This window comes from Thermobia domestica, chromosome 1, assembly GCF_964235325.1.
Source record: "Thermobia domestica chromosome 1, izTheDome1.hap1.1, whole genome shotgun sequence".
NCBI classification, from domain to species: domain Eukaryota; kingdom Metazoa; phylum Arthropoda; class Insecta; order Zygentoma; family Lepismatidae; genus Thermobia; species Thermobia domestica.
The window spans coordinates 95,780,297-95,796,397 of NC_137454.1; the positions used below are offsets into that span (position 1 = coordinate 95,780,297).

Below are 16,101 nucleotides of genomic sequence, written 5' to 3' on the forward strand. Positions count from 1 at the left end.
ACTATCACAAATTAGTTAAATTTAACTTACATTTTCGAATATTGTTAGTCTTACTGAACAACAATTCCTTTCATTTTATGAAATCAATACTTAACAATAACAGCTGAAATCAATACTCACAATAACAATAATATCCAATAATATCTATAAGAGAGAGAGAGAGAGAGAGAGATGCTGTATGTTGCACCGCGCTTGACCATGGCCACACCCGTAAGAATTCATTGTTCGCGACTGGAAATTAATGATATGCATCAACGAGCAACACTATACATTGAAAGTTGAACTGCAAACTTGAACTTGAGAAGGCCAAGGTTATAGGAAATTCTGCATGTATAAAGTATAAAAGGAGCAGTCACTGACAGTATTATAAGCTGAAAACTACAGTCAACAGTTACCAGCATCAAAATCAACATGAAGTTCTTTGTAAGTAATACCATCTATATTCACAAATATATGTACAGTATGTTTCCGACAAAACTTTCGGCTATATTATTAAATAAATATCTAATTTTGATTCAAAGATAAAAAAAATGTCCTTGCTTTATAGCATTTTTAAATAAAAGGACATAACTGAATGTAGCTTAAATCAAAATTGAAGATGGTATTTAAGAGAGGAAGAAAAAAAAAGGATATTGATGAAATTGTTGAAAATAAATTACATTTTTACGTTTATGATCGCGAATAATTTTGTTTTCCAAGAAATTTATAGTCTCTAGTTTGCATATAAGTGATTTAATTTTTCAGAATGTTTCGGGTGAACCTTGTTTTCCGACTTGTAGCTCTCTCGTGGCTAAGCAGGAGCTCATGTGGTTCGGATACTATGGTTCGGACTATAGGTCCACGTCTCATATACCCTTGCAGTTGAAAGGAACGCTAAACTCAAATAAATCAAATACGATATGATTTTTCGACTTCCGAGTCTATTTTTTAGTCTCTCCCCTAAAATGGTTCCATATCAGACCAAAGTAGTTCATGAGAAAAATTAACTGAATTGAATAATATTAAAAGGAGTCCCAAATGATCTTAAGTTTTGAATGCACTTATACTATGCAATGTGAGACAAACGTGCCCAGTAAGTTGGAACGGCTAGATGACATGACGCCACATCTTGGATAGGGGTAATAGAGATAGAACCGCATCTTTACTATATAGTACTATGATGACGGCCATCTTGAAGTCCGCCATCTCGGATTCAAGTCCAAAAATTTTAATACGAAGAGGATCATGTGACAAATCTTTTGTAGACCGCAAACACACATTTGATATTACTGCAAATTATATCTTTATCAGTGAATAGTTATTACTTCATAATATCTGTTTATTAACTTACAATTGTCTTTCAAACGTGAAAGGTAACTTTGCCTCATATTATATTATACTCTAAATGCATTCAAAGCTTGAAGTCTCTTGCGGCGCTATTTTATATTACACTATTGAGCTAAGTTTTCTCATGGCTTACTTTGGTCCGATATGGAAACAATTTAGGGGGTGAGAAAGTGTTTCTTCATAACTTTAACATTTTTGCTCGTAGAATAACTTGTCGAAATTCCAACTTTTCGCAATAAAATAATCTTAAGCCTACATTTAGAACAATAAAAGTTTTTTTTTAATAAAAAAGGTTTGTTAATTTACTTCTAAGATATTCTCTAAATGTTGAAGAGATTTACGGGTAATAACTTTTAACTATATTCTTTTATTATACTATTCTTACATTATGTTCTTGTTTCTGTTCTCTTAGGCCATCCTGCTCTTGGCTCTCTTTGCCGTCGTAGCTGTTTCTGCCCAGAAGCCAGCCCCCAAAGAAGGTCTTGAAGGTGCTGAACAGTTCTACTACGGCGCCTATGGTGCCTATGGTGCTTACCCAGCCGTTGGCTACTACGGATACTATGGACGTTAAGGAGATGTTTGACATCTTCACTTACTTACAATGAAAATAACTTATGAAAATGGAGTATACATTTTCTTTCATGCTATGAAAAATTGTTGAAAGATTTTGTGAACAGCTATTCGAAATAAAACCACTTAAATAGAAATATTTAGAAAGATTGATTGCTGCTTCTAACACTATGTTGTTGTTTACTACAGTATTGCAAGTATGATTTCGCACCGTCATTAACACAGCTGAGACGCACTTTTGTCAATAACTTTTGAACAAAATGACAAGCTGTACATAGAATTATGTTCTCTAGAATTTTGAGGAAACCAATTTAAAACTGGTTGACTCGGTCTCCAAAGTGACTGACAAGAAAAGCATGTGCAATGGGAATACTTACGATTGCTGTAACTGTAAGTGTGTAAAAGAACATCTCCATACTGTAAACCCAATAAATAATGTTGTGTAAGTAGTCTCAAAAGTAGTTGTATCCACGAAACGAGAATTGAAGTTTTTCTTGTCTCGTTCTGAACTTAAAACGTATTTCTGGTCTCGTTTTTGAGAATATGGTATGTATGAAAGACTGTAGAGAAACTCTTACGTGAACTAACCAAAAGTATCCAAGTTAGATTCCTGGGGACATTGCGGAAAAGATTTCCCTTAAATAATCCCCAACAAACACACATTCTTATAACAAATTCCCTGCTCAGCACTTTTATAATTTTGGGTTGACTAGTCCAAGTATGATATTTTCTAAGATTTTTAATGCCACTTCCTGTAAAGTCAACAGTGATTGGGGTATGTGATCTCAAACTCTACTTTCTTTACATATTCAAAACCTGCTACTCAGAAAGGAAGCTAACATGGACTTTGCTTCATACAGACTTTCTAGGATTGTTTTCGTGGCTAGAATCACTTTGGTCTCAAAGTATAATTGTATACACGAGGCGAGAAATGAAATACATAAAGAATATACTGTATATTACAGCAGAATAAAAACTGTCATTAGATTGGCAATGAACAACGCAATACCATAAAAGTTAGTTTTCGCTCAATTTTTTTCGAAAACTACGGAGAAAAGTATACTGCCAAATGTCTCATTTTGTTCAGCTCGATACGATCTATCGATTGATGGATCCAATCTCTTATCTTTGGACAACATTAGTTACGGTAAAATTAAAAGAGTTCGTCATAACTTGTGGTTATAGCTCAATCAATACCTGGGATAGTCTATTGCAACAATTGCAGTGAAATGAGAGTAGAGTAACCTGAATATCCGTGGTCGGTTTGCGATTTTTAAACTGCTGATCACATGCAACAAAACTTTAGTGTGAAAAAATGATCCCAAAATTATACAAAATGGATAGTCGATTATTGGAAACACGATTATTGGATAAGTCTTCATACAACTTATTTCCAACAACAGGCCATATTTATGGCAAACGCCCAAAGAAGCTTATTCTCCGAATTGTCTTCTCCCTAATCATGAAACGTGGTGGTGGTCGTGTAATGCTGTGGACCACAATTTCCTATTATTCCTTGGGTCCTGAATTACGATCACTGGATGAGTGATTATGTTAACATTTTAGGTAGTCACGTGCATTATGCGGCCGAGATGTTGTTTCTAGCCAATGACATAATTTTACAAAATAACAATGCTCCAAATCACACTGCTGGAGTTGTTTAGACGTTGTTTCATGAACGTTGGGCCACACAATTACCAGAGTTCAACCATATTAACCATCCATCGTCAGTTCTAGAGCTTAAACTCTAAAGCAAACTGAGTACTGAATTGAGTACTGGATAGCATGAATGAAAAAAAAAAAAAAAAAAAAACACGGTCCTGATCATAAATGCATAAAGGAGGAGAGCTCTTAATGGGATAGCAAGTCTTTTTTGAAGTTAGCATATTACAACTTGTATTACACGTATCAAATAATGTAAAATTCTTAACAATAAATAAGTAATAATGTCTTTCACTTAACTTGGAATGAATTTTGAAAATGACCTAAAAGGACAAGATACCTCATCTCATTGTGAACATTTAAGCTATTGAACTAAAGAGTATTTCTATGGACACCTCTCAGACTCAGTAGGGGTGGAATAACCATTAACCAAAATAAGCAAGTGCTTAGAACATGAAGGGAAGTGAGCACCATAGCCGAATTTAACATAATCCATGAGACATATCGTCACATGAGAATCAGAGGAACATAACTCCAAAAATGCGGTTTTCGTTTTCTTCATGTTTGGACACAATTTTGACAGCCTCACTTGGTGTAAATGGAATGTAACGCCATCTGTTCTCCTTGTCGATCATCTGTTGCAATGTAGCTCGATTACCATCTTATTAAAAACACATCTTTCTAAGAAAATATTTTTGTCGTCTCACCTGTAAACCTACGAAAATGGAGTTACGTTCCTCTGGTTATCATGCGACGATATGATGCTGATGTACCAGGATTCTCAAAAAGCCTGCAACCCCATTAAATGAAAAATATTACACACAGGTATATATATATATATATATATATATATATATATATATATATATATATATATATATATATATATATATATATGAGTATTCAAATAATGAATACTTCTGCCAAGAATAATGAAGAAAGAAAAAAAGTCCCCCTATTAGCCTTCATAAAAGCAAGCGGAGCTTTGCATGTAGTCTGTAAAATTTGTAAAATTTCTGTATAACAATTTTGGAAACACACATAGGCACATATACTTCCGTCAAAACATAACCTCTTGGGCGGAAGTAAAACTTATAATAAAAGTAATGATAGAGGCGATGATTATTAATAGTAACGATTGAGGATCTGATCAAAGACTTTCCAAGTAAAAAAAATAGAAGAGAGTTTCTCAAAAATAAATAAAATGGAAATATACAAAAATCAATATTTCCCATTTTACTGTATTTTTTTTTAAAAAAATTGATAAATATTCTATTTTATGATTTATAATAGTTCATATTTCGATTTACGTATATATGAGGGCACCATAATCTTTTAAGTACTTAGGACCTCTAACGGTCTTAACCCGTCCTGCCACTCAGCCTTGGCAGAACTCTTCTGTACAGATTCTCTTCTAGAAAACTTCGTCCGAGGAACGAAAATAAAATGTGAGGAAGTTGTCTTGGAACACATGGATAAAAACACATTAAAAATTTGCTAATGTAGACATTAAGTAGGATGACTGAAGAAAGAACACAAATGATCGTTTTTTTTTTTTTTTTGATAGTGTGTGTGTGATGCACAAGAGTGACACATAATATTTTTAGGCATCTCAGCTCTGAGGGAAGGGAAGGGAGCAGGGAAAAACACTGCTTCTGAGTCATGATGCAAGGAAACAAGTAGACAGATGCATACATTTTTGCTATAGATACTGTACATACTGAAAAAATTAATTGTCTCTTCGAACTATGTAGCTCATAAAACTGAAAACATCTTATTTTGATGTTACAAATTCATTGTTTATCTACGTATATGAATGTCAAGTTGGGCGGTAGCTGGTTTCGAATGGAGGATCTCCCTATTAGGAGACAAGGACGTTATATCCGTACTAATACTCAGAATTGATAGTGTCAATTCTAATTTTACTGAAGAGTACTGGAGTGATCATAGGTGTCCTTGAGCTATTCACTACACATTTTACAAATCATCGTTTTCTGTAGTTACGTTTGAGAATTATGTCATGTCACTTAGTTCAACAACATAATTCTTTAACACATTAGCTGCATACATAAACATAGAGGTTCTCTTTTAACCATTTGTCTTACAGTTCCAGCTTGCAATAAAACACTTGTAATATGTTTAAATTGATATATGTTGCACTGGTTTGCAACATTGTAAGCATGTGCAAAAGTATGGAGGATTATATTAAAGACCGGAAGAACGAGATTCAATTGTAATTAGTATTCTTCTCTGAACTGTAGTCTTAGATACCATCAGATCTTGTAACTAATGCTACCAAATACATACTTCCTACGCAATTACCTAATTAGTACATACGAGGCAATACTACAAAAAATCTTTCTAATTTGCCGTTAGGATAACAAGGTAATATTGGAACCAGAGGCATAACTATAAGCTTGCAGGCTCCTGACAAGCTTTTACGGTTGCCACTCTCTTCTGGTTTCTATAACTGACAATTTATATCCTTACACATATCATAATAATTGAATTTTTCTTTTACCACTCATATTAGAAATACGCAACTCTAAATACAAATGCTAAATACCATATATACAATTTATTTCTATAGGTTATCTTTCTATATAGGTATATTTGTTTATAAATTATATGGGTTGTCTTTTTTCTATAGGTAATCTTTTTAATATTCTACTAGCTAAACGTGCGCTCTTTACACAGCGCATCATTCTCATATGAGCACGAATGGAATTCTCCTTGTCATTCGTCACAATATCTGTACCTTTCCCTTTACAGACACAAATGGAAAACGTCTTGATAAAAGGAAAAAAATCGGCAACGAGCATAATAAAGAGGAAATTTTTCGATTATTTTTTCAATATCTCGCACCATTTGCAAGGTTGAGCCTATTTCCGGTTGGAGTTTCTAATTCATGTATGATCAGTGTTTTATTTCTACTTACATGCAGTATTTAATAAGCAAATACATTACACACACACAATTAATTATAATGTCAGTGATGTAAGGTGTTCATTGAGCAAAACATTCCAAATAAAGATTCATCTAAAACTGGAGAAATGGTTATCCTTCGTTTTTCATTATCATTTGGGCATGAAACAAACGCCTGAGAGATATACTATACCCTATACAATTATGTGGCGTTGGAATATATCACTCATAGGATATGTTGCTTTACTTTTTTAAATATTCAATTAGAACTGGACACTCTACACAAAATTGGAATCGATCAGTGAAAACGGCACGTTTCTAGCAATTTTGGTTTTCGAGATCTCATTATTGAAAGGATTGAAGACAAACATATAAACATATTCTTTGTTTTCTCTTTAAAGATATCATTACTAAAAGCCAACCGCATTAAAATTTCTCGTGAAAACAAAGAATAAATATAAATTAATATGTTCCTGCGATCTCATCAGCTTTATGTAGATCAGAATCACTTAGATTTTCAGACTAAATATGCCAGCTATTTGTTTTTATATTTTCTCTTCCTTTAGTTCTTCAAATTTATTTCGACATTTTCAGCTCTTCAAAGCACCTTTGTAGAAGTTGTAATGTTTTGATAAATCCATGTTTCTCGATTCAAGTTCATTAGATACAACGTTGATTATCTCCAATATTTTACATTGAAAAAGCATTAAGTAAGTTATAATGCTTTCAATATAATGCTTTCCAGCTAATTCTCAACATGCTTTCCAAGTGCTTCAGGTTCATTTTTTCATCTTACTTGATAAAATTAAATCCTATGTTCTAAGTGGAATCGGAATTTGCGAATAGCTACGCATCATAGCTTAGTTCCGTTGCTTCAGTATTATTTTAGTATACCGGTATAACACAACCAGCGAACGAGTGCGGGCGGCCGGTTTTGGAACTAAAATGCAAGCAGCAGTGTTTCTAACCGGAGTACTTGTAATCAATCTATCACAGTTCTGTAATCAATCTATCACAGTTCTTTCTGTCTTGTTCGTAATAAACCACTTCACGCATATGTCCAAGTCAGGGGCGGAGCGATCGGGGTTTTGAGTAAGAAAATTCTTTTGCATTGACATCATATTCGGATGTACTTCAAAAATTAGGAGAGAGAGAGAACTGATAATCTTTCACCGCCACCCTCCTAACCGTCTCCCCAGGGGTCCTGGGTCCACCCCCTGATTGAGATGGTACATAAAGATAATTTTGTCTAATCTCTGTCATTATTTAGCATGGTTTAGTAATTTTTTTTTTTAAAAAAAAGAGATATTTCTGCCACATTTTGAAAACTTTCAAATATAGTTTAAAAAAAAATACTAAACCATGCTAAATAATGACAGAGATTAGACAAAGTTATTTTTATGTACCATCTCAATCAGGGGTGGACCCAGGACCCCAGGGGAGACGGTTAGAAGTGTTGCATTGACGGCGGAGGGGGAGCGATTAAAGTGGGGTGCCTGATAATTGAAGGTTCCTTATAACTCTAGTAAAATTCAGACAAAATCTCTGAATTACGTAAAAAAGAAAACATACAAAATACATTTTCAGGGTAACTCTTACAGCCATTACGTTATTCTAAGATTAATGTTACTTCTAAAATTGATTAGAGCGAATATGTATTTGAATAACAAAACCACTTTCATAAGTTTTTCAAAGTATCAAGTTTGAAAAGAACGAAGTTTGTCTTCCATTGTTATCTCATTGCTCAAAGATACTGGTGATGAAGTAATTGGCTGGAAATCAATCGGCCGTTTCTTACATCAATTTATGAAGAAGATGAGTGCCAATGTTAGATATGTCAGTTCAGTATTTTTTTTAAAAAAGCCACCCAACCTCTTGCAACCATGCGTAGCGCATTTTAATACTTACACTTGAAATAAAAATACAACTGAATAAAGACGATTGACTTTGCCTTTGAATTTCATATGTGAATAACAATATAGGACTTTTCAGATAGAGGACAGGGAGGAGCAGGTTTTATTAAACAAGACCGTACATCTGATATGTTTGAACTATAGGCAACTTGTGTTTACGGGCTAAACTCAGTCCTCTGAAGTCAATCGACAAATACCTTTAAGATGTTCAACAGAATAACGTATCAGCATCATTATATACTACAGACACAAATATAACACTAGGCTCCCAAGTTTCAAAATTATATTGTGTGTGAAAACAGTTAGTAGATTTAATTCTTTGTGACCTGATAGCTAAAACCTGAGAGAAATTCAGAGTTAGTCCAGAGTAATTTCTTTCCTCATAAATAAAATTTATTGTGTGCTGAAGCAATGATACTTACTCTTACACTACCCATACGCTGATGTTTTATCAATACTTTTATTCGAACTCTACCAAAGGGCTGGATTTCTATAATGATCCTAAAAGAAGGGTGCACTGAACCAAATTGTACATGCGTAGCGCATCAATCCCTAAAGGCAAGCTATCCAATCCCATAAATCTTTAAAAAATGAAGGAAAAATTTCTTCACCTCTGTTTCCCCCCCAAAGATTCACATTTCTCGAACAAAAAAATGAAATTTCTTTATTTTAACGTCCCATGATTATGTTGTTTATGCTAGAGGAGACAGATGATTAATGAAAGTGAAGGATTGTAAAATTAAATTTTGTTCTTTCAATGGGAATCAAACCCAGAACCACATACAATAAAAGCACATGCGCTGGCCAATAGACCAGCGGAAAGGACTTTCACAGTTCTCGAGAGGAAACGTTTCCTCCCTGGCTAAAACTCGAAAAAATAATTTATTTGTCAATCGATAAACATACACTTAAACAGCAGCATCATGAGCCTTAACCTTGGCTTGATTTAAACTTACAGTTACAAGATATATTGCGCAAAACTCTAAGCTATCAACCCAAAATTAATCTTTTAGTCACTAACATTGTCATTCCTGCGTTTTACAGGCTGCTACTGTTTTATAATGAAATCGAATAAAACGTAATCAATTTTTATACAATCTGCTTAATACACGGTAGAAGCTCACTGAATTGTCGTCAACTGTGCTATGTTGTTCTTAAATTGGTAATTTCCATTCATAAATCACTAATCACAATACATCTGCATTACTTCAGGGATGGTTCACTACAATACATACATAAGTTACGGCGTTTTTTATTAAGCGTAAAGAGATTAGACTATGCACAACATCTAAACTGCAACTTTAAAAAACCGTTGGATACACTGCAAAGTGAAACTCTCCGCTCCCCTGTCCCACCGCGCTTGCCAAGAAACTGATGTAAACACAACAGCAGCGCCATCCTCCCAAAACCGCACAGCTATCCTGATCAGGTTATACTAATCGGTAATGTACCGGTACCATGAATAATTTTGTAGAGAACAAACACTGCGTACATGAGTTATTTTGGGTTCTCCCCCTTTTGTCATTCCCCATTTTCATCCACCTCATCATTCCGTTTCCCCTAGCCTTGGTGCATGTCGTGAAACGTTAAAAAAATCAACATAAAGTATGACATTACAATAGTTAAAAATAATAAAAGCTGTAGTAAGAATAAATGACCTAATTCACGTGATTGAACTAAAATTGCACTATGTATTTAAACCATTTTCATGATTCACGAAATGGTTATCAAAGTTATTTAAGCCTATATCTATATATATATATAAAAGAAGAAGTTATGAATGATCGTTATGACTGATAAATGTACGGGCAAACTTGCATAATGTAGAAACTTAAAATTTTGACAGCGCAAAGGATTTGTGCTGTAAGATACTTCTGTACAAGGATTTTTGGCAATTCAACGAGAAAGAGAGGAGAAAAAGGGCTGGCAATTATTGTAATAAAATGTACGTATCCATATCTCGGAATCTCTGAGGTTTAGACACATGAACATTGGTATATGGACTTCTTACTTAAAATAATTAGACACAGAATTCAGCATTTTTTTGGTATTAGATCTAGAAAAGAAGAAAAGAGTGTGGATAGTAAAAAGGACAAAATTGCAATTATAATAAGATGTCTATATCAATTCCTTAAGGTCAGACATGAAATTGAGTGTTTGAACTCTATTTAAAATAATTAAACATCGGTTTTAGCTGTTTTACCTAGAAGGAAGAAAAAGAGGTGGAGATACTTCTCTAATATGCCCTACGAAACGTTAGAATTTTGTGCAAGTGTTCAGACGAATTCTATATGAAATGTGTAGAAAGAATATATACATAGATATTTACCACCAACAATGAGCATCTGCCCTTGAAAAGATTGGCCAAGCGTCAAAACTTCCTGAATTCCATTTGTGATTGTTATGCAGTATTGTTTTAAAACTTCTATCAATTAAATTCAATAACAACATTATGGACAATATTCATAGTAATTATAAACTATCATGTTTCTCTTTCTCTTTCGTCATCGAGACCAGACAATGAAACTAATCAGCTGATGAAGGTAAGCTAATTTGGTGGTCCAGCCTTTCTCTTGCAAAGTTACACCTACAAACAAGCGCACGCCTTTTTTGAAGGGCAAGGATAAGAGATTCTGATTAGGAAAAATATATATATATAAACTAGAACACAGACTGTCATATTAAGTTAATTTTAAGTCGACAACCTTAAGTTGATCACTTGCTAGCAAACATGAAGTTTTTCGTAAGTTGAATTTAACATTTTAATTTAAATATTCATTCAATTCAAATATGGATAACACTTAATTGAAATATACATAAAACTAATAGAACATACAGTATATTTAGACATACAATATTGCTCTTCCGTGCTTTGTCTGTGCTTGTATTTTGACTGCTATAATTCAGTTACAAAGGAAATTTTCCTGTAAACAACTTAACGCTGTTGAAAATCTGCGCCATCTTTACTTTTTAAATCTCATTGATTTATATGGAGATTTATTTTTCTTATTTTCTTTGAAATAAACTTGAATTTTAATGGTTTGATTTTGCTGATTTATTTTTCAAATATATTTAAGTGTCCATTACATTCTAAAAATTATTTGTTTAAGAAATAGTTTTAATGGGCCTATTTATAAAAAAAAAATTAACTTGTAATATCAAATTTATATACAATTCAAATTTATTTTTTTAAAAAAAAGTAGAACAAGATACACTTAACTAGATTTGAAGAAGAAATCACTAAAATCAGTACAACCTCAATATGATCCAAAAAGTAAAGATAACGAAGGTATTTAATAATGTTAAATATGACTCTAAAGTAAGATATTTCTAACAGTTTTCTAAGTGAGAGGACATATAATATCTTCACACTCGTACATAACTACATGAACTGACATAAATTAAAGGGGTACTTCCGGTTGACGTGGAAAGTTGAAATTTGCCATGACTGTAGCTTTCCTGGACAAACGCACAGGAAAATTGCCAAAAGTGAATATTTTGAATTTTTACGGGGTCTAAAGGGAGGAAGAATTTTCCTATGTTATTGAAATGGGTCTTTTTTTCGACCAATAATCTCATGTTTTAGGTACTTGGAACTAGATTAAAAATTTGAAATTCAATATGCTTGTACGTTTTTGTTAGCACTACGTAAGTAAATCAGTAAAAAAAATTCCAACTTTAGAGTGGTTTTATGGGGAACTGAAAAATCTTTCCTGTTATTTATATGGAACATCTTTTACACCCCAAAATTATTGGGCACTTCCTGTAGGGCTGCGATGCTTAACTTTAGAGTGGTTTTATGGGGAACTGAAAAATCTTTCCCGTGTTATTTATATGGGACGTCTTCTACACCCCAAAATGTTTAGACCCTTCCGGCAGGATTAGAATGATGAAATTTGGCATGATTGTAGCCTTCCGGGACTAACCCACAGAAAAACTGCCAAAAGTGAGCATTTTTAATTTTTAAGGGGTCTAAAAGGGATGAAAAAAATCCCCTTGTTATGTAAAATAGGCGTTTTCTTGGGATATGAAATCTTATCTTTTAGATAGTTGAAATGGGAAAAAAAAACTTGAAATTTAGTAAAATTGGGGTTTAAGAGGTGCGAGGCCGTAGGCCGAGCAACGACGGCGGTGTGAGGGTGAAGCCCCCAGCCGAACAAATTCAGTAAAAATGAAGAGCAAATGCATGAAATTCGCTGTTGATGCACAGGCTGATACGTAAGAGACGTGGGGGTCTTGGGGCTGAGCCCCCAGCTAGCCAAAGGCTAGTCTACTATATAAAAAACACACATCATTTTGCATCGTCAAAAAACTTTTAATATATATATATATATATATATATATATATATCTGGTATTTGGATCTGATCAATGGAGTTCCTTTTCAAACTTATCTAATAACAACACATTCATTTTGTGTTGTTAATGGATAAGTGAGGGGAATAAAAAAAAAAAACTCCCTTATGAACTTTAAACGTACCATATATATGAAAAGAATTTTGAATAAGTAAATTTCTTTTTGTATTTCTGTCTCGTTGAACTGTATTGTTTTACCTCTTCTTTCTGTTTTTTTATTTCTATTTTTTGTAGAGTATTCTGGTTTCTTATATATTTTTTCTATATTCTTTTTAGTATTTTATTTATTGCAGTCCGTGTTCGAGCAATTCTGTTGGTCGTGGTGAGAACAAATAGCCTCGATGTTGTCGTTCCTATTAAACCATAATAATTCATGATTATATTTTTATTTTACCGTTTCTCATACAAAAGTTTTACCATTCATTACTTATTACTTTTGTATTAAACATCATGAAACAGACAACAATTTCATGCTATTAAGAGGATAGCGTCAAACAACTTTTACAGATTTATTAAATAATAACCCGAGTGTTTTGTAAGGATAATGTAATAAATTGAAATTTAATAAATCAATGCCATATGTCCTTTCATAAATACAAATTTCATCCTTACAATCTACCAGGTCTCAAAAACTAACTTAACTGTTGAGAGATAATAAAATATAATACTAATTATATAAAACTCCATTGGTATAAGTAATAATAAAAAGTCTTTTAAACAATTCATTTATGAAACACATTAAAAACGAGAAAATATTTTTTGGTGAAATAAAAAGAATTGTGACTAAAAATAAAGCCATTGGGTGCAATTTAATGTCCATATAAACTGATTCACTCATGGTCGAATTAAGCTTAGGATCCACTGCTTATTCTATAATAGATTATAACATATCACTTTTCTAATATCTATTTAAAAACATTAGAATTCAATTTTAGGAGCGTCCAATGCTTTTCGTTATTGTTTCCTTACTTTAATTTACCCAATCAAAATAATTTACTTTTCCGTGCATATTATAGAAGCATTGTTGTTGAAAGTTTTCTTACGGTTATAATTTTTTACTTTTCAAAAGTCTTTATTTAATTTTCTGCAATTAATCGAAGAGACATTTATGGAAGAGAATAGTTCGTAGCTTTTTTGTTATAGGAGCCACATAAAAAGGTCTCAAACCAATACCAAACTACTCTGTCATCTATTAAAGTATAATGCTTAATGAGCTGTCGTTGCCTACACATATACGCAACCTAGACTAGATACTTTTGTAATAATTAATTTTACAGTTCAACGATAAACTAGAGCGAAAAGTAAGGAAAACTATTGTTTGTTATCAGATTTATGCAACTATACATTTTAGTGTGTATGGAAGTGCGTAAAGTTTAAGTTCTAAGTTTTAAATCTAATAAACAGAAAAGTTACCTAATAAAAGCATTGTAAAAAAAATGTAATATTGTTTTCTTCGCATGCTTTTACAGTTTTCCTACATAAAAATATAAATTAGTTTCATAGTACATTATATTATGATTAAGTACGCACAACGAATAGTTTATTTTGAACTAATTGATATTCCTGACAACATTTCTTCTTGCTCTTGCAGGCTATCCTTCTCTTGGCTCTGTTTGCCATTGTAGCTGTCTCTGCCCAGCAGGAACCAGCGCGAAAGGAAGGTCTTCAAGGAGCTGAACAGCTTTACTATGGCTACGGTGGATACTACCCAGCTCTAGGATATTATGGTTACTACGGACGTTGAAACAAATCCTCTCTTCGACTTCTTCATTGAAACAATAGGATGGCTGATTGATTCTTTCCATCAATGAGTCCTCAAATGTTTTCTACATTTGAATCTTCGCTTTAAATAAATTCAGACAAATAACTGGTTTACTATCTTTTCGAATAAAACATTAGAAACATTAAAAAAAAATATATATTAGTATAATAAATTATTTATTTCTCTTCCCTTTGAAATTTACACTAGCTAAGGAGGTATGGAGATTGTCTTAAATTGCTTACTTCTTGTGCGAAGAATCCCAGGTTTGATTGTGTATCATATAAATTTGTGGGGGACAACATCGTCCTTGTGGCTTTCCATGGGATTCTCCAGTTTCCTCTCACATTCTCATACTACTAATTCTTCCATAACTACTCATTTTCATTAATGATCCATTTCTCTCAGTTTACAGGGTACAAGCTTGGAACTTCATACCAAAGATTCATTTTCATTTCTACACTAACAAGTTATCCTATAATTCAATTGATACAACTTGTCCTTTCTGACAGTTGCTTTCCTCTGTTGTTTCCTTCCTGCACGTGGTTACAACAATCAGGCAAGAGGAACAGTTTCTATGGCAGCAGCACGTTCAACCAATTATAGTGGCTCATTTCTTTCGCTCTGCAGTGATAAACATTCCACCCTCTCCGCACGTTGCCAGTTTGAATATCAAGAAATGCACATTGTTTTAGTCGAACGTCAACTTGAGTAGTGAACCTGTTGGTTATTGAAAGCATTCTTTTTAGTTCATTTTTGTGTCATTTAGCATTTTACATTTAGTAAATGTTAATATGAAACAGGAAACTATTCACTTGTTCTACTCGTGCAGTTTCAATATTCGACGCAAAAGCTGGCAACGCAACATTGAGCACCACGTGCGCGCAGCGAGCTGCCACAAGAGACAAGTAGTATCAATTGCAGTGTAGTGCATAAGACTATAAAACACTGTACTTATGTAGAGAGGAGAGAAATCACAATAATAAATGAAAGCCCCTCTTTGATATATCCGAATTAACAAATAATGTCATCACTAGAAAAGTAGAATGCCAGGAACAAACTTCCCACTGTAATATGTTAAACGCGTATCACAAAAACTGGTACTATATCTGGATTTCGTTAATATTAGTGATTTAAATAGTACTGTTCACTCTTCGTAGAGATTTCTAAACCTGGGACTCGGGGTCCATAGAGGTCTCAAGAGAAATACATGAGAGATCGCGAAGGAAGCTGAGAAAGATAATTGTAATTTGGATCTTAATAGAAAAAATATTTTTAAAGACTCTTTTGATAGACATATTTTTATTTACGTACATATTGTCAAATACTACAAAGAATATTAAACAAATAAATAATCTTTTAAAAACAATTGAAATAAAGGAGGGATGGAACTAAATTCTGAAATGTAAGAAAAATACAAGTAGATCAAAAACTGCTTATTGAAATAAATTCAAAATAAATAAAGGCTAGTGTAAAACCTAAGCCTGGTGTAATTTCACTAGACTTCACAAGTAATGAACAGCAATAAACAAAATGCTTATTACAAATTTGAAATTACTTATGGGAGTCGCTGGTATCATAGCCCATAAAA

At 33.1% G+C, this 16,101-nt stretch overlaps 2 long non-coding RNA genes across 2 annotated transcripts; both read left to right on the top strand.

Annotated features, from left to right (window-relative positions):
- Positions 1-378: 378 nt before the first annotated feature.
- On the top strand, positions 379-2,033 carry LOC145666356 (uncharacterized). The gene is made up of 2 exons (XR_014127724.1): positions 379-423; positions 1,739-2,033. It is a non-coding gene; the product is annotated as an uncharacterized LOC145666356 (long non-coding RNA).
- A 9,064-nt stretch (positions 2,034-11,097) lies between these two features.
- Positions 11,098-14,610, top strand: LOC145666358 (uncharacterized). Its single transcript, XR_014127726.1, has 2 exons — positions 11,098-11,139; positions 14,343-14,610. It is a non-coding gene; the product is annotated as an uncharacterized LOC145666358 (long non-coding RNA).
- Positions 14,611-16,101: the final 1,491 nt, after the last annotated feature.